The sequence below is a fragment of the Ranitomeya imitator genome, chromosome 3 (genome assembly GCF_032444005.1).
Source record: "Ranitomeya imitator isolate aRanImi1 chromosome 3, aRanImi1.pri, whole genome shotgun sequence".
Lineage (NCBI taxonomy): Eukaryota > Metazoa > Chordata > Amphibia > Anura > Dendrobatidae > Ranitomeya > Ranitomeya imitator.
Genome location: NC_091284.1, coordinates 152,057,474 through 152,078,321, shown reverse-complemented (window position 1 = coordinate 152,078,321; position 20,848 = coordinate 152,057,474). Strand labels below are relative to the sequence as shown.

Sequence of the window (20,848 nt, the reverse complement as noted above, 5' to 3'; positions counted from 1 at the left end):
CATAAGTAGTTCTCTTGCTAGCCTGAGTGGGCTAAGCCCCCCTTCTTGGAGCACAGTTTGTAGCTGCAAATTCCTGGCTTTTTTTCTCTGAGAGTATGGGGGAAGAGAGGTTTTATTGCCGAATGGAATTTACGACTAGCATTTCCTGTGTAAGCTCTTGTTCAGCTATAAGGGAAGTAGAAACTTCAAGAATCCATGAAAGATTCTTTGTTTAGTTTTTGTTAGATATTAGGCAAACGATTTAAGCTAGAAATACGAAAATATATATTCGTAGTCTCACTCTGTGTATCTACACATCCCATGATACTCGGGCTTCTAACTCCATCTGGTAAAGAAGTAGGGATTTCTCTGTAAATATGTATCCCAGATAGGACATATTTGATCTCATTAGAATGCTCACGTTAATCTGAGATGAATGATGAGTTTGTTAGAACCATGGCGTGTTTTGTAGTGAAGTTATAGAAATTAGAGAGAATAGTTTAAAGTTTAGGCAGAATGTAGAGAGAGGAGGGTCTGGATAAGCCAGCCCTTCTGTGATGTCAAAGCCTTAAGGTATTAAGTTTGTGGCAGGAGCCCCAGCTCACTCTCTTCTGCTGATTACTCCTGCTGGGCTGCTTGATTTCTTGTCTTGTCCTGCTCACGTCCAAATGAGCTGGGACGTATGGGAAAAACTGCCCTAGCCTGGTTGCCTGTCATGCTTTGAACATGTAAGTGTTGCTTTTTCTCATTTATTCCCTTTATGTTATAATTACCCTTGTACATATTTGCAATTGTCTCATTTGTAACATCTTTATAAAATATTTTTGATAAAGCACTGCCTAATTATTTTTAATGGGATATACTATTATATATTAGTTCGTTCTCCTGTTCTAAACCGTACCCTAAGTCTCTGAAGGGAAATACGCTACTGTTACTGTTGTGTTGGGTTAGCTTCGGACCCGTTTAATCGAAGCTGGTGGCAGCGAAAGTGTGCAGACTGTTGAGCGATGCTGAAGCGACTGCGGGGTTAATAATTATTGTTCCTGCCTGTGTGGGAGTAGTTATCGCGTCGCTGCAGCGTGCCCAATAGCCAGTACATAGCAGGCAGCCTTTCTGGCGACTAATTACCCAGGGTGCAGTACCTAATCTGACCTGAGAGTAAGGGGGGCGCCAGAGAGCTGCAAGTGTTAAGTGGAACTGTAAGCGGGATATACATAAATCCCTGCAGTTTGTGGTATATTGAAAGCAGTGGGATACCTAGAATAAGCCCCTGCTGTAAACTAAGAGGTCAATAGCCTTGTGTGTGGTTTTTCATCACATCGTGGAGTGGAGGGATAACTAAGGTAAGCCCCCTGCACATGTGATAGCCGTCTGTTGGCCTAAAGTCACCTCAATCTGTGACGTAGGGGTGACGGTCACGGTGGGAATCCTGACCCGGTGGTGACAGCGGTCAGGGGAATCGTGACAATTGGTGGCAAGGCGGTGGGATATCTTAGAGCATTAGTGATTTGGTTTGAGTAATCATTCCTCTCACTAAAAACTTGCAGAAAGTTCTTGCGAGGACTCTGCGCAAATAAGTTTGGAGAACGAACTCAGTGCTTTTTAGTTGTGAGACAATTGCGTACTGATAATTATCCCCTCCCTTTCTCTTCGTTTTTCTATCCTATCTTTTATTTGGCAACCATGGTTGTGCTGGGAGAAACCTTCTATGAGCAGCAGACCAGAGACACCCTTGTCGCCTTATGCAAGTCACAGCACATTGACTTTGCAAGCAAAAACAAAGCCCAACTGGTCGCAGATCTGGTGCAATGGGAAGCCGCTCGAGACCAATCTCAGAGCTCAGAGGCCGCAGAAGCCAGCACCAGCGAACATGGTGCTGCAGCAGAGGTCCACCCACTGAATGCTGGCCCTGTTAGCAATCCGGGCGAATTGGACCCCCACCTGCAGGCGGTCTTGAAAGAATTCCCCATTGACGACCATGAGGGACGTCGGCAGCTGATTCAGCAATACCGGCAAGAGGCCCGAGCTGAGCGAGAGGCCCGAGCGGAGCGAGAGGCCCAGGCCCAGCAAGCGGAGCGGGAGTACCAGCTGCAGATGGCCCGACTGCAAATGCAGGGGTCGTCCCAGTCCAGCCGTGAGCCCAGCAGCGCTCAGATGCCTAAACCCCGGCCCGATCACTTCCCTGTTATGGAGAAGGACGGAGACTTGGACACTTTTCTGCGGGCCTTTGAGAAAGCCTGCAGACAGTACTGGCTGCCTACAGATGAATGGGCCCGATACCTGACACCAGGGCTGAGAGGTAAAGCTCTGGAGGCGTTTGCTGCCCTCCCTCAAGAACAAGATGGTGACTATGAGGCCATCAAAAAGGCTCTGATAGCCAAGTACCAGCTTACACCCGAGGTGTACCGTAGAAAGTTCTGGACCCTCCAACGTGGCCCACACGACAGTTACAGTGATGTGGTGCATGGACTGGGGACCCACTTTGACCAGTGGACCCAAGGACTGTCAGTGACCACCTTTGCGCAGCTGCGAGACCTGATGATCAAAGACCAGTTCTTTCATCTTTGCCCAGCTGAGGTGCGACAGTTCGTGATGGACAGAGAACCCAAAGACGTGACGAAAGCAGCACAGATTGCCGATGCCTATGAGGCCAACCGTAGATCGGAAGTGCGGAAGCCAGTCACCACCAGCTGGAGAGGGGGTAAGCCTGCAACCAACGCCAGTACCCCTGCCAGCCAGCACACCCGAGGTCCTGGCCCTGTGGCCAACAGCACCAGACCTACCACCGAACCTCGCGCGTGTTACACCTGCAAGCGGCCTGGGCATATCAGTACCTTCTGTCCAGACAGGCCGAAGAACCCCCCAGCCAAGGCCCCAGGGCCTAATGCAGCAGTTCTTTTGGTGGGTGGTGTGGTTGGGAGGGTGTGTGACAACGTACAGCCCGTCACTGTGGGAGGCCATGTTGCTACAGGCCTCAAGGACACCGGGGCTGAACGAACCCTCATCCGACCCAAACTGGCGGCCCCTGAAGAAATCATTCCAGGGAAAACCCTAACTGTCACTGGGATTGGGGGCATCAGCTGTCCCTTACCGATGGCCCGGGTTTTTATTGATTGGGGTGCTGGGAGCGGGGTGAAGGAAGTGGGGCTGTCTGATAATTTGCCCACTGATGTTTTGTTGGGGACTGATTTGGGGAGGATGTTTGCATACTACGTCCCTGACACCCCTCCCCAATCTACTAATGAGGGTAAAGTTAACCCTGATGATGATGGTGATGGGAGATCGCATGTGTTACCTGATCATGCTTTATCTTGTAATGATGCATCTATTAACCATTTTTTCCCTAGGATTGATGGTGAAAATGTTGTACCTGTGCCAGCTGAACCTGATAATGATTTTTCTGTGAAGGTTAATGTGTCCATAGGTACAGGCGTGCCCAGCCACGTCGCTCTGCGGAGTGAGACGGCTGAGGAACCCCTAACAGGGGCAAGTGTCGGTGCTACAGGAAATGGGGAGATGCATGGGAACCGTGAGGAAGGTGATGCCATGAAAGTGACCAGTGCCACCGAGGAATGTAACTGGCCCATAAGTAGCACTGCCCCTGAAGTGTTGGGGGTGGATGGGGAGGTAGAGCCCATAGCAGCGCCGGCTGATGGGCCTGTAGAAATCCCCGGGGAGACAGCCTACGTAGCTGCTGTCACCCGCAGTCAGAGTGCCCGGAACGCAGATAACTGTCAGCCTTCCGGACCCTCCTCAGTCATCACTGTGACTGAACCAGAGGTGGACCCAGAGCAGGTCCAAGAGGGTTCCCGTGGGGAAGGGACCCTGACGTTGCTTTTGGCTTCCCCTAGCCAGGAGTTTCAGGCCGCTCTGCACACAGATGCGAGCCTAGAGAGTTTGGGACAACTTGCCGGGACGCCCTTCTCCGAGACTGATAAGGAGAAGGTGTTCTGGGAACAAGGAAGGTTGTACCGGGAGACAGTACCCGGAGAATCACAAAAGGAGTGGTTGAGGGAAAGACAGCTGGTCGTCCCACAGCAATTCCGGGGTGAGTTGTTGCGGATTGCCCATGAGATCCCGCTAGCTGGACACTTGGGGATCAGCAAAACTAAGGCCCGGCTGTCTCAACACTTCTATTGGCCTAAGATGGGGACAGATGTGTCAAACTACTGCCGCTCCTGTGTCACCTGTCAAAGGGTGGGGAAAGCGGGGCCTGCTATTAAGGCTCCCCTGATCCCTTTGCCAGTGATAGAGGAGCCTTTCCAGAGGATCGCGGTGGACATTGTGGGCCCGCTGGCCGTCCCCAGCAGCTCTGGAAAGCAATACATCCTTACTGTGGTAGACTACGCTACCCGGTACCCAGAGGCAGTAGCTCTGTCGTCAACTAGGGCAGATAAGGTGGCGGATTCCCTGTTGGCCATCTTTTCACGTGTAGGGTTTCCCAGGGAAATGCTTACTGATCAAGGGACCCAATTTATGTCTCGCCTAATGGAGGCTCTCTGTAAGAGAATGCAGGTGAAGCACCTGGTATCGAGTGCGTATCACCCACAGACCAATGGCTTGTGTGAACGCTTCAATGGTACCCTCAAACAGATGCTACGCATGCTGGTTGAGACTCAAGGGCGCGACTGGGAGCGGTACCTCCCACACCTGCTGTTGGCTTACCGAGAGGTTCCGCAGGCCTCGACGGGGTTCTCCCCCTTCGAGCTCCTGTACGGCAGGCGAGTTCGGGGACCCCTTGGGTTGGTAAGAGAATCCTGGGAAGAGGAGCCGAACCCTTCTGAAGTGTCCCTAGTGGAGTATGTCATGCGCTTCCGTGACAAGATGCAGACCTTGACGCGGTTGGTGCATGACAACATGACGCAGGCTCAGGCTGATCAGAAGCACTGGTACGACCAGAACGCCCGGGAGCGGACCTACCACGTGGGTCAAAAGGTGTGGGTGCTGGTCCCTGTACCAACGGATAAGCTTCAGGCAGCCTGGGAGGGCCCGTACGTCGTCCACCAACAGCTCAACCCGGTCACGTACGTGGTCACGCTTGACCACGCTCGGGGTAGGCGAAAGGCCTTTCACGTCAACTGTTATGCTGTGCTATCAGGCAACACAGTGTGCAGTAATCAGCGCACATACAGTGATATGGCAATAACCCAAAAACAATAGAACAAGCTCTGAGACGTGGAATCTCTGCAGACTGCAATACCTGAACCTATCCTCACACAACTAAAAGCAGCAGTGGATTGCGCCTAACACTACCTATGCAACTCGGCACTGCCTGAGGAGCTGACTAGCCTGAAGATAGAAATACAAGCCTGACTTGCCTCAGAGAAATACCCCAAAGGAATAGGCAGCCCCCCACATATAATGACTGTTAGCAAGATGAAAAGACAAAACGTAGGAATGAAATAGATTCAGCAAAGTGAGGCCCGATATTCTAGACAGAGCGAGGATAGCAAAGAGAACTATGCAGTCTACAAAAAACCCTAAAGCAAAACCACGCAAAGGGGGGCAAAAAGACCCACCGTGCCGAACTAACGGCACGGCGGTGCACCCTTTGCGTCTCAGAGCTTCCAGCAAAAGAGAATAGCACAGCTGGACAGAAAAAACGGAAACAAAAACAAAGTAACACTTATCTAGCAGAGCAGCAGGCCACAGGAAAGATGCAGTAGCTCAGATCCAACACTGGAACATTGACAAGGAGCAAGGAAGACAGACTCAGGTGGAGTTAAATAGCAAGGCAGCCAACGAGCTCACCAAAACACCTGAGGGAGGAAGCCCAGAGGCTGCAATACCACTTGTGACCACAGGAGTGAATTCAGCCACAGAATTCACAACAGTCAACATGTTGAAGGCTCATCACGAACGTGAACCTTTCGTCCTACCGGTCTGCAGCTTACCCGAAGACGGGGAGGAAGACACCCTCCTGGACTTGCTGGCCCAAGCCAAGGCCAATGGGTCCATCGAGGATGTGGAGGTAAGCGCCTTGTTAACTGAACCCCAGCGGGTGCAGTTGCAAACCACACTGGAACCCTTCCGGGTCGTATTCTCCAACCGACCTGGGAGGACTGAGTTAGCAGTCCACGAGGTGGACACCGGGAATCACGCCCCACTACGGCGAACACCCTATCGAATCTCTGACCAGGTGCAGCAGACTATGCGCCAAGAGATCGATGAGATGTTACAGCTGGGGGTGATTCGACGGTCAAAGAGCGCGTGGGCATCACCTGTAGTTCTCGTGCCAAAGAAGGACCGGACCACACGGTTCTGCGTGAACTACAGGGGGCTCAACGCCATTACAGCCTCTGACGCGCACCCCATGCCGCGCATCGAGGAGCTGCTTGAGAAGTTAGCTGGCGCAAATTACCTAACAATAATGGATCTGAGTCGAGGATACTGGCAGATTCCCCTGAGCCCTGAGGCACAGGAGAAGTCCGCCTTTATCACACCCTTTGGACTGTACGAGTCCACGGTCATGCCCTTCGGCATGAAGAATGCCCCTGCCACTTTCCAGCGGATGGTCAACCTCCTGCTTCAGGGACTGGAGACGTACGCCGTGGCGTACTTGGATAACATTGCCATCTTCAGTCCCTCCTGGAAGGAACACCTGCAGCATCTCGAGGAGGTGCTCAGGCGAATTCACCAAGCAGGACTGACTATCAAGCCGGGAAAGTGTCAGATGGGCATGAGGGAGGTTCACTACCTGGGAAACCGGGTAGGCGAAGGCACCATGGAGCCAGATCATGGCAATGGTGATGGGTTGGCCCACCAGGGTGAACCTGCTGAGGTGCGCATGGAGGAGAACCATCAGGTCCTGCCTCCCTAGCGCACACCAAAAGGGGGAGGTGTCACGATATGGTATGAAATATCATAAGTAGTTCTCTTGCTAGCCTGAGTGGGCTAAGCCCCCCTTCTTGGAGCACAGTTTGTAGCTGCAAATTCCTGGCTTTTTTTCTCTGAGAGTATGGAGGAAGAGAGGTTTTATTGCCGAATGGAATTTACGACTAGCATTTCCTGTGTAAGCTCTTGTTCAGCTATAAGGGAAGTAGAAACTTCAAGAATCCATGAAAGATTCTTTGTTTAGTTTTTGTTAGATATTAGGCAAACAATTTAAGCTAGAAATACGAAAATATATATTTGTAGTCTCACTCTGTGTATCTACACATCCCATGATACTCGGGCTTCTAACTCCATCTGGTAAAGAAGTAGGGATTTCTCTGTAAATATGTATCCCAGATAGGACATATTTGATCTCATTAGAATGCTCACGTTAATCTGAGATGAATGATGAGTTTGTTAGAACCATGGCGTGTTTTGTAGTGAAGTTATAGAAATTAGAGAGAATAGTTTAAAGTTTAGGCAGAATGTAGAGAGAGGAGGGTCTGGATAAGCCAGCCCTTCTGTGATGTCAAAGCCTTAAGGTATTAAGTTTGTGGCAGGAGCCCCAGCTCACTCTCTTCTGCTGATTACTCCTGCTGGGCTGCTTGATTTCTTGTCTTGTCCTGCTCACGTCCAAATGAGCTGGGACGTATGGGAAAAACTGCCCTAGCCTGGTTGCCTGTCATGCTTTGAACATGTAAGTGTTGCTTTTTCTCATTTATTCCCTTTATGTTATAATTACCCTTGTACATATTTGCAATTGTCTCATTTGTAACATCTTTATAAAATATTTTTGATAAAGCACTGCCTAATTATTTTTAATGGGATATACTATTATATATTAGTTCGTTCTCCTGTTCTAAACCGTACCCTAAGTCTCTGAAGGGAAATACGCTACTGTTACTGTTGTGTTGGGTTAGCTTCGGACCCGTTTAATCGAAGCTGGTGGCAGCGAAAGTGTGCAGACTGTTGAGCGATGCTGAAGCGACTGCGGGGTTAATAATTATTGTTCCTGCCTGTGTGGGAGTAGTTATCGCGTCGCTGCAGCGTGCCCAATAGCCAGTACATAGCAGGCAGCCTTTCTGGCGACTAATTACCCAGGGTGCAGTACCTAATCTGACCTGAGAGTAAGGGGGGCGCCAGAGAGCTGCAAGTGTTAAGTGGAACTGTAAGCGGGATATACATAAATCCCTGCAGTTTGTGGTATATTGAAAGCAGTGGGATACCTAGAATAAGCCCCTGCTGTAAACTAAGAGGTCAATAGCCTTGTGTGTGGTTTTTCATCACATCGTGGAGTGGAGGGATAACTAAGGTAAGCCCCCTGCACATGTGATAGCCGTCTGTTGGCCTAAAGTCACCTCAATCTGTGACGTATGGGTGACGGTCACGGTGGGAATCCTGACCCGGTGGTGACAGCGGTCAGGGGAATCGTGACAGTTAGGTCAATCAAGGTGTGGATGAAGGACCACCACATTAAATCCCTGTCATGGGCAGCCCAATCTCCAGACCTGAACCCCATTGAAAACCTCTGTAATGTAATCAAGAGGAAGATGGATAGTTACAACAAGCCATCAAACAAAGAAAAGCTGCTTAAATTTTTGTACCAGGAGTGGCATAAGGTCCCCCAAAAGCAGTGTGAAAGACTGGTGGAAAGCATGCCAAGATGCATGAAAGCTGTGATTAATAATCATGGTTATTCCACAAAATATTGATTTCTGAACTCTTCCTGAGTTAAAACATTAGTATTATTGTTTCTACATGATTATGAGCTTGTTTGTGTTTTTTGCATTATTTGAGGTCTGTAAGTAATGCATTTTTTTGTTATTTTGACCATTTCTCATTTTCAGAAAATAAAATAAATACAAAATTTATTGCTTGGAACTTTGGAGACATGTTGTCAGTAGGGTTGAGCGACTTTTCTTTTTATAGGATCGGGTCGGGTTTCACGAAACCCCAACTTTCTAAAAAGTCGGGTCGAGTGAAATCGGCCGATCCCATAGAAAAGTCGGGGTCGGGGTTGGCCGAAACACGAAACCCAATGCAGTGCATTGGGTTTCTAATGGTTCCCAGGGTCTGAAGGAGAGGAAGGAGGAGTGCAGACCGGGCGTCCCCGGAGCCCTGCATTGTTGCAGGCGCACTCCTTGTAAGAAGCCCCCAGCCGCCGGGTGAGAAGAGCGGCGGCGCCGGGTGTATGAGCCTGAGCTCCGCGGCTCCGCCTTCCCCAACTCTGAGGACTGTTTTTTTCCAGCAGGAAAATGCGCCATGCCACACAGTTAGGTCAATCAAGGTGTGGATGAAGGACCACCACATTAAATCCCTGTCATGGGCAGCCCAATCTCCAGACCTGAACCCCATTGAAAACCTCTGTAATGTAATCAAGAGGAAGATGGATAGTTACAACAAGCCATCAAACAAAGAAAAGCTGCTTAAATTTTTGTACCAGGAGTGGCATAAGGTCCCCCAAAAGCAGTGTGAAAGACTGGTGGAAAGCATGCCAAGATGCATGAAAGCTGTGATTAATAATCATGGTTATTCCACAAAATATTGATTTCTGAACTCTTCCTGAGTTAAAACATTAGTATTATTGTTTCTACATGATTATGAGCTTGTTTGTGTTTTTTGCATTATTTGAGGTCCGTAAGCAATGCATTTTTTTGTTATTTTGACCATTTCTCATTTTCAGAAAATAAAATAAATACAAAATTTATTGCTTGGAACTTTGGAGACATGTTGTCAGTAGGGTTGAGCGACTTTTTTTTTTATAGGATCGGGTCGGGTTTCACGAAACCCCAACTTTCTAAAAAGTCGGGTCGAGTGAAATCGGCCGATCCTATAGAAAAGTCGGGGTCGGGGTTGGCCGAAACACGAAACCCAATGCAGTGCATTGGGTTTCTAATGGTTCCCAGGGTCTGAAGGAGAGGAAACTCTCCTTCAGGCCCTGGGATCCATATTTAAGTGTAAACTAAAGAATCAAAATAAAAAATATTGATATACTTACCCTCGGACGCGCCCTGGTTCTCACCGGCAGCCTTCCTTCCTAAGAATGAGCGCCTGAAGGACCTTCGATGACGTCGCGGCTTGTGATTAGTCGCGTGAGCGGTCACATGGGCGGTCACGCGACCAATCACAAGCCGCGACGTCATTGAAGGTCCTTCAGGCGCTCATTCTTAGGAAGGAAGGCTGCCGGTGAGAACCAGGGCGCGTCCGAGGGTGAGTATATCAATATTTTTTTATTTTTATTCTTTAAATTAAACTTAAATATGGATTCCGATACCGATTCCCGATATCTTAAACATATCGGAACTCGGTATCGGAATTCCGATACCAGATCAGAAGATCGCCGACCTCATGGCCGACCCCACACAGGGGTCGGGTTTCATGAAACCCGACTTTGCCAAAAGTCGGCGACATCTGAAAATGGCCGACCCGTTTCACTCAACCCTAGTTGTCAGTAGTTTCAGGGCCGGCGCCAGCACCCGGCGTACCCAGGCAAGTGCCGGGGCACTGGCGAGACGGGGGGCCCACTCATGCTGTCTGGGATACATTCGCCGCTTGCCAGCAATTTTTCCTGCCGCCGGCCCTTTAAGTCTGCGGGCATGGCAGTTCTACAGGTGCGGACAGCGGGTGCAGGCACAATCATCTCAGACTCAGTCAGGACAGGTAGGCACATAGGGGTTAAGAACGCAGCGTGACATTGTTTGTGGGCAGAGAGAGCACATTCTCCTGCTCTGCTCTTCCACCCCTAGCTGCACTGCTGAACTTAGCAGATTCCAGAGGAGCTCCTAGACGGTGCCTGAGTGAGTGCAATCAATGTGATATCGCTGTATTTTGATGGTCGTGGGTGGGCTGCCGCCCAGCCCAGGCCCCCAGCACCTGTCCTGTATATGTATATACTGTATCTATACAGTATATATATATATATATATATATATATATATACACAGGACCGGTGCTGGGGGCCTGGGCGACTTATGAAGCATATACAGCTCCTGGGGGTCTGGGGTCTGCTGACATATATACAGGTGCTGGGGGCCTGGGGTCTGCTGACGTATATACAGGTGCTGGAGACCTGGGGTCTGCTGACGTGTATACAGGTGCTGGGGGCCTGGGGTCTGCTGACGTATATACAGGTGCTGGGTGCCTGGGGTCTGCTGACGTATATACAGGTGCTGGGGGCCTGGGGTCTGCTGACATATATATACAGGTGCTGGGGGTCTGGGTTCTGCTGACGTATATACAGGTGCTGGGGGCCTGGGGTCTGCTGACGTATATACACTGCACAGTACCACTCCTCCTGTCCTGTATATACACACTGAACAGTACCACTCCTCCTGTATATACACACTGCACAGTACCACTCCTCCTCTCCTGTATATATACACTGCACAGTACAACTCCTCCTCTCCTGTATATATACACTTAACAGTACCACTCCTCCTGTCCTGTATATATACATTGCACAGTACCATTCCTCCTGTCCTGTATATATACACTGCACAGTACCACTCCTCCTATCCTGTGTATGTACTGCACAGTACCACTCCTTCTGTCTATTTGCTGTATATATACTGCACAGTACCACTCCTCCTGTCCTGTATATATACACTGCACAGCACCACTCCTCCTGTTCTGTATATATACATTGCACAGTACCATTCCTCCTCTCCTGTATATATACACTGCACAGTACCACTCCTTCTGTCCAGTATATATACACTGCACAGTACCACTCCTCCTGTCCTGTATATATACACAGCACAGTACCACTCCCCCTGTATATATACACTGCAGAGTACCACTCCTCCTTTCCTGTATATATACACTGCACAGTACCACTCCCCCTGTATATATACACTGCACAGTACCACTCCTCCTGTCCTGTATCCACTCCTCCTGTCCTGTATATATACACTGCACAGTACCAGTCCTCCTGTCCTGTATATATACACTGCACAGTACCACTCCTCCTGTCCTGTATATACACTGCACAGTACCGCTCCTCCTGTCCTGTATATACACTGCACAGTACCACTCCCCTGTCCTGTATATATACACTGCACAGTACCACTCCTCCTGTCCTGTATATACACTGCACAGTACCGCTCCTCCTGTCCTGTATATACACACTGCACAGTACCATTCCTCCTGTCCTGTATATACACACTACACAGTACCTCTCCTCCTCTCCTGTATATATACACTGCACAGTACCACTCCTCCTGTCCTGTATATACACACTACACAGTACCTCTCCTCCTCTCCTGTATATATACACTGCACAGTACCACTCCTCCTGTCCTGTATATATACTGCACAGTACCACTTCTCCTGTCCTGTATATATACTGCACAGTACCACTCCTCCTGTCCTGTATATATACACTGCACAGTACCACTCCTCCTGTCCTGTATATATACTGCACAGTACCACTCCTCCTGTCCTGTATATATACACTGCACAGTACCACTCCCCCTGTCCTGTATATATACATTGCACAGTACCACTCCCCCTGTATATATACACTGCACAGTACCACTCCTCCTGTCCTGTATATATACACAGCACAGTACCACTCCCCCTGTATATATACACTGCAGAGTACCACTCCTCCTTTCCTGTATATATACACTGCACAGTACCACTCCCCCTGTATATATACACTGCACAGTACCAGTCCTCCTGGCCTGTATCCACTCCTCCTGTCCTGTATATATACACTGCACAGTACCAGTCCTCCTGTCCTGTATATATACACTGCACATTACCACTCCTCCTGTCCTGTAAATATACACTGCACAGTACCGCTCCTCCTGTCCTGTATATACACACTGCACAGTACCACTCCTCCTCTCCTGTATATACACACTGCACAGTACCACTCCTCCTCTCCTGTATATATATATATATATATATATATATATACATATATATATATATATATATACACTGCACAGTACCACTCCTCCTCTCCTGTATATATACACTGCACAGTACCGCTCCTCCTGTCCTGTATATACACTGCACAGTACCACTCCTCCTGTCCTGTATATACACACTGCACAGTACCACTCCTCCTGTCCTGTATATACACACTACACAGTACCTCTCCTCCTCCCCTTTATATATACACTGCACAGTGCCACTCCTCCTCTCCTGTATATATATATACACTGCACAGTACCACTCCTCCTCTCCTGTATATATACACTGCACAGTACCACTCCTCCTGTCCTGTATATATACTGCACAGTACCACTCCTCCTGTCCTGTATATATACACTGCACAGTACCACTCCCCCTGTCCTGTATATACACTGCACAGTACCACTCCTCCTGTCCTGTATATATACATTGCACAGTACCACTCCCCCTGTATATATACACTGCACAGTACCACTCCTCCTGTCCTGTATATATACTGCATAGTACCACTCCTTCTGTCCTGTATATATACACTGCACAGTACCATTCCTGTCCTGTATGTATACACTGCGCGGTGCCACTCCCCCTGTATATATACACTGCACAATACCACTCCTCCTGTCCTGTTTATATACTGCACAGTACCACTCCTCCTGTCCTGTATATATACTGCGCAGTACCACTCCCCCTGTATATATACACTGCACAATACCACTCCTCCTGTCCTGTATATATACTGCACAGTACCACTCCTCCTGTCCTGTATATATACTGCGCAGTACCACTCCCCCTGTATATATACACTGCACAGTACCACTCCTCCTGTCCTGTATATATACACTGCACAGTACCACTCCCCTTGTATATATACACTGCACAGTACCACTCCTCCTGTCCTGTATATATACTGCACAGTACCACTCCCCCTGTATATATACACTGCACAGTACCACTCCTCCTGTCCTGTATATATACACTGCACAGTACCACGCCTCCTGTCCTGTATATATACATTGCACAGTACCATTCATCCTATCCTGTATATATACACTGCACAGTACCACTCCTCCTGTCCTGTGTATGTACTGCACAGTACCACTCCTCCTGTCCTGTATATATACACTGCACAGTACCACTCCTCCTGTCCTGTATATATACTGCACAGTACCACTCCCCCTGTATATATACACTGCACAGTACCACTCCTCCTTTCCTGTATATATACTATACAGTACCACTCCTCCTGTCCTGTAGGTCCATCGGAGCACCTCCAACAGTGCTTGTCGGGCCGAGCTGGGCAGATTCCCTCTACACCTAACAGTTCTAAAGAGGGCGCTGTCATTCCGGGCTCACCTGCATAGGAGCAATCCAAGCTCCCATCACCATAAAGCCCTGATACATGAAGGTGAAACAGAAAAACCAGAACCCTCGGAACAGCCCAGCCAAACCCAACCGGACCAGAAGACCAATCACAACAACCTGACAAAAGCCAGAATTAGGAAGATGGCAGATGAAGGCCAGGAGAGGTATGTCATTGACTGGAAGAATGATATCATCAGCTCACAGAAACTGACCATGTACCGGAGCCTACAGAGAGACTACAGACTGGCCCCATATCTGGAGAAACTCCCGGACCCCAGAGACCGCCAGATCCTGAGCCGATATAGACTCAGCGCCCACAGTCTGGCCATCGAATGTGGCCAACACAGGCAGAACTACAAGCCCAGGGAGGAAAGACTGTGCCAACACTGTGATCAGGAGGCCATAGAGGACGAAACCCACTTCCTGCTACACTGCTCCAAATACTCAGCAGTGAGGGACACTCACTTCAGGAGACTCTCACATCTCTTCCCAGACTTCATCACCATGAAGGAGGAAGAGAAAACATATATCCTGCTGGGAGAAGAAGAGAGAGCAGTGGAGATAGCAGCGCGGTATGTGAGCGAATGCCATAGACTGCGAGAAAGAGAACTATGATGCCATGGACTATAGCCCCCACCCTGGATCTGCCCCATCCACCTCCCCTATGCCATGGACTATAGCCCCCACAATGGATCTGCCCCCATCCACCTCCCCTATGCCATGGACTATAGCCCCCACAATGGATCTGCCCCCATCCACCTCCCCTATGCCATGGACTATACCCCCCACAATGGATCTGTCCCATCCACCTCCCCTATGCCATGGACTATAGCCCCCACAATGGATCTGCCCCATCCACCTCCCCTATGCCATGGACTATAGCCCCCACAATGGATCTGCCCCATCCACCTCCCCTATGCCATGGACTATAGCCCCCACAATGGATCTGCCCCATCCACCTCCCCCACAGCTCCTACCCAACATCCCCACAGTCCCTATCCCTATTGCCTCTATACACTTGCTTTGGCAAAACTGATGTGTATTTGGTCCTGCCAATAAAGCTTCTTTGAATCTTGAATCTTGAATCCTGTTTCCACTCCTCCTGTCCTGTATATATACACTGCACAGTACCGCTCCTCCTGTCCTGTATATACACACTGCACAGTACCGCTCCTCCTGTCCTGTATATACACACTGCACAGTACCGCTCCTCCTGTCCTGTATATGCACACTGCACAGTACCATTCCTCCTCTCCTGTATATATACACACTGCACAGTACAACTCCTCCTGTCCTGTATATATACACTGCACAGTACCACTCCTCCTGTCCTGTATATATACACTGCACAGTACCACTCCCCCTGTATATATACACTGCACAGTACCACTCCTCCTCTCCTGTATATATACACTGCACAGTACCACTCCCCCTGTATATATACACTGCACAGTACCACTCCTCCTCTCCTGTATATATACACTGCACAGTACCACTCCCCCTGTATATATACACTGCACAGTACAACTCCTCCTCTCCTGTATATATACACTTAACAGTATCACTCCTCCTGTCCTGTATATATACACTGCACAGTACAACTCCTCCTCTCCTGTATATATACACTTAACAGTATCACTCCTCCTGTCCTGTATATATACTGCGCAGTACCACTCCCCCTGTATATATACACTGCACAGTACCACTCCTCCTGTCCTGTATATACACTGCGCAGTACCACTCCCCCTGTATATATACACTGCACAGTACCACTCCCCTTGTATATATACACTGCACAGTACCACTCCTCCTGTCCTGTATATATACACTGCACAGTACCACTCCTCCTGTCCTGTATATACACACTGCACAGTACCGTTCCTCCTGTCCTGTATATACATACTGCACAGTACCACTCCTCCTCTCCTGTATATACACACTGCACAGTACAACTCCTCCTGTCCTGTATATACACACTGCACAGTACCACTCCTCCTCTCCTTTATACATACACTGCACAGCACCAGCCCTCCTCTCCTGTATATATATATATACAGGTCCTTCTCAAAAAATTAGCATATAGTGTTAAATTTCATTATTTACCATAATGTAATGATTACAATTAAACTTTCATATATTATAGATTCATTATCCACCAACTGAAATTTGTCAGGTCTTTTATTGTTTTAATACTGATGATTTTGGCATACAACTCCTGATAACCCAAAAAACCTGTCTCAATAAATTAGCATATTTCACCCATCCAATCAAATAAAAGTGTTTTTTAATAACAAACAAAAAAACCATCAAATAATAATGTTCAGTTATGCACTCAATACTTGGTCGGGAATCCTTTGAAGAAATGACTGCTTCAATGCGGCTTGGCATGGAGGCAATCAGCCTGTGACACTGCTGAGATGTTATGGAGGCCCAGGATGCTTCAATAGCGGCCTTAAGCTCATCCAGAGTGTTGGGTCTTGCGTCTCTCAACTTTCTCTTCACAATATCCCACAGATTCTCTATGGGGTTCAGGTCAGGAGAGTTGGCAGGCCAATTGAGCACAGTAATACCATGGTCAGTAAACCATTTACCAGTGGTTTTGGCACTGTGAGCAGGTGCCAGGTTGTGCTGAAAAATGAAATCTTCATCTCCATAAAGCATTTCAGCCGATAGAAGCATGAAGTGCTCCAAAATCTCCTGATAGCTAGCTGCATTGACCCTGCCCTTGATGAAACACAGTGGACCAACACCAGCAGCTGACATGGCACCCCACACCATCACTGACTGTGGGTACTTGACACTGGACTTCAGGCATTTTGGCATTTCCTTCTCCCCAGTCTTCCTCCAGACTCTGGCACCTTGATTTCCGAATGACATGCAAAATTTGCTTTCATCAGAAAAAAGTACTTGGGACCACTTAGCAACAGTCCAGTGCTGCTTCTCTGTAGCCCAGGTCAGGCGCCTCTGCCGCTGTTTATGGTTCAAAAGTGGCTTTACCTGGGGAATGCGGCACCTGTAGCCCATTTCCTGCACACGCCTGTGCACGGTGGCTCTGGATGTTTCCACACCAGACTCAGTCCACTGCTTCCTCAGGTTCCCCAAGGTCTGGAATCGGTCCTTCTCCACAATCTTCCTCAGGGTCCGGTCTCCTCTTCTCGTTGTACAGCGTTTTCTGCCACATTGTTTCCTTCCAACAGACTTACCATTGAGGTGCCTTGATACAGCACTCTGGGAACAGCCTATTTGTTGAGAAATTTCTTTCTGGGTCTTACCCTCTTGCTTGAAGGTGTCAATGATGGCCTTCTTGACATCTGTCAGGTCGCTAGTCTTACCCATGATGGGGGTTTTGAGTAATGAACCAGGCAGGGAGTTTATAAAAGCCTCAGGTATCTTTTGCATGTGTTTAGAGTTAATTAGTTGATTCAGAAGATTAGGGTAATAGGTCGTTTAGAGAACCTTTTCTTGATATGCTAATTTATTGAGACAGATTTTTTGGGTTATCAGGAGTTGTATGCCAAAATCATCAGTATTAAAACAATAAAAGACCTGACAAATTTCAGTTGGTGGATAATGAATCTATAATATATGAAAGTTTAATTGTAATCATTACATTATGGTAAATAATGAAATTTAACACTATATGCTAATTTTTTGAGAAGGACCTGTATATACACTGCACAGTACCAATCCTCCTCTCCTGTATATATACACTGCACCGTACCACTCCTCCTGTCCTGTATATATACTGCACAGTACCACTCCTCCTGTCCTGTATATATACTGCACAGTACCACTCCTCCTGTCCTGTATATATACACTGCACAGTACCACTCCTCCTGTCCTGTATATATCCTGTGCAGTACCACTCCTCCTGTCCTGTATATATACACTGCACAGTACCACTCCCCCTGTATATATACACTGCACAGTACCACTCCTCCTGTCCTGTATATATACACTGCACAGTACCACTCCCCTTGTATATATACACTGCACAGTACCACTCCTCCTGTCCTGTATATATACACTGCACAGTACCACTCCTCCTGTCCTGTATATATACTACACAGTACCACTCCTCCTGTCCTGTATCCACTCCTCCTGTCCTGTATATATACACTGCACAGTACCACTCCACCTCTCCTGTATATATACACTGCACAGTACAACTCCTCCTCTCCTGTATATATACACTTAACAGTATCACTCCTCCTGTCCTGTATATATACACTGCACAGTAGCACTCCTCTTGTCCTGTTTATACACTGCACAGTACCACTCCTCCTGTCCTGTATATATACACTGCACAGCACCACTCCTCCTGTTCTGTATATATACATTGCACATTACCATTCCTCCTGTCGTGTATATATACACTGCACAGTACCACTCCTCCTGTCCGGTGTATGTACTGCACAGTACTACTCCTTCTGTCCTGTATATATACACTGCACAGTACCACTCCTCCTGTCCTGTATATATACACTGCACAGTACCACTCCTCCTGTCCTGTATATATACACTGCACAGTACCACTCCTCCTCTCCTGTATATATACACTGCACAGTACAACTCCTCCTGTCCTGTATATACACACTGCACAGTACCGCTCCTCCTGTCCTGTATATATACACTGCACAGTACCACTCCTCCTGTCCTGTATATACACACTGCACAGTACCACTCCTCCTCTCCTTTATATATACACTGCACAGCACCACTCCTCCTCTCCTGTATATATATATACACTGCACAGTACCACTCCTCCTCTCCTGTATATATACACTGCACCGTACCACTCCTCCTGTCCTGTATATATACTGCACAGTACCACTCCTCCTGTCCTGTATATATACTGCACAGTACCACTCCTCCTGTCCTGTATATATACACTGCACAGTACCACTTCTCCTGTCCTGTATATATACTGCACAGTACCACTCCTCCTGTCCTGTATATATACACTGCACAGTACCACTCCTCCTGTCCTGTATATATACACTGCACAGTACCACTCCTCCTGTCCTGTATATATACACTGCACAGTACCGCTCCTCCTGTCCTGTATATTTACACTGCACTGTACCGCTCCTCCTGTCCTGTATATATACACTGCACAGTACCACTCCTCCTGTCCTGTATATATACTGCACAGTACCACTCCTCCTGTCCTGTATATATACACTGCACAGTACCACTCCTCCTGTCCTGTATATATACTGCGCAGTACCACTCCCCCTGTATATATACACTGCACAGTACCACTCCTCCTGTCCTGTATATATACACTGCACCGTACCACTCCCCCTGTATATATACACTGCACAGTACCACTCCTCCTGTCCTGTATATATACACTGCACAGTACCACTCCTCCTCTCCTGTATATATACACTGCACAGTACAACTCCTCCTCTCCTGTATATATACACTTAACAGTATCACTCCTCCTGTCCTGTATATATACACTGCACAGTACCACTCCTCCTGTCCTGTATATATACTGCACAGTACCACTCCTCCTGTCCTGTATATATACACTGCACAGCACCACTCCTCCTGTTCTGTATATATACATTGCACAGTACCACTCCTCCTGTCCTGTATATATACACTGCACAGTACCACTCCCCTTGTATATATACACTGCACAGTACCACTCCTCCTGTCCTGTATATATACACTGCACCGTACCACTCCCCCTGTATATATACACTGCACAGTACCACTCCTCCTGTCCTGTATATATACACTGCACAGTACCACTCCTCCTCTCCTGTATATATACACTGCACAGTACAACTCCTCCTCTCCTGTATATATACACTTAACAGTATCACTCCTCCTGTCCTGTATATATACACTGCACAGTACCACTCCTCCTGTCCTGTATATATACTGCACAGTACCACTCCTCCTGTCCTGTATATATACACTGCACAGCACCACTCCTCCTGTTCTGTATATATACATTGCACAGTACCACTCCTCCTGTCCTGTATATATACACTGCACAGTACCACTCCTCCTGTCGTGTATATATACACTGCACAGTACCACTCCTCCTGTCCTGTGTATGTACTGCACAGTACCACTCCTTCTGTCCTGTATATATACACTGCACAGTACCACTCCTCCTGTCCTGTATATATACACTGCACAGTACCACTCCTCCTGTCCTGTATATATACACTGCACAGTACAACTCCTCCTGTCCTGTATATACACACTGCACAGTACCGCTCCTCCTGTCCTGTATATATACTGCACAGTACCACTCCTCCTGTCCTGTATATATACACTGCACAGTACCACTCCTCCTGTCCTGTATATATACTGCACAGTACCACTCCTCCTCTCCTTTATATATACACTGCACAGCACCACTCCTCCTCCCCTGTATATATATATATACACTGCACAGTACCACTCCTCCTCTCCTGTATATATACACTGCACCGTACCACTCCTCCTGTCCTGTATATATACTGCACAGTACCACTCCTCCTGTCCTGTATATATACTGCACAGTACCACTCCTCCTGTCCTGTATATATACACTGCACAGTACCACTCCTCCTGTCCTGTATATTTACACTGCACAGTACCGCTCCTCCTGTCCTGTATATACACACTGCACAGTACCGCTCCTTCTGTCCTGTATATGCACACTGCACAGTACCACTCCTCCTGTCCTGTATATATACTGCAC

The 20,848-nt window shown here is 48.0% G+C and overlaps 1 protein-coding gene across 1 annotated transcript in view; it reads left to right on the top strand.

Annotated features, from left to right (window-relative positions):
- The first annotated feature begins 10,602 nt into the window (after positions 1-10,602).
- The window catches only part of LOC138671967 (arylsulfatase H-like), a 130,234-nt gene continuing 119,988 nt past the window's right edge, over positions 10,603-20,848 (top strand). Inside the window, exon 1 of the mRNA XM_069760072.1 lies at positions 10,603-10,649. The gene's annotated coding sequence lies outside the window, so the exon portion shown is untranslated. The remainder of the gene's footprint in view (positions 10,650-20,848) is intronic.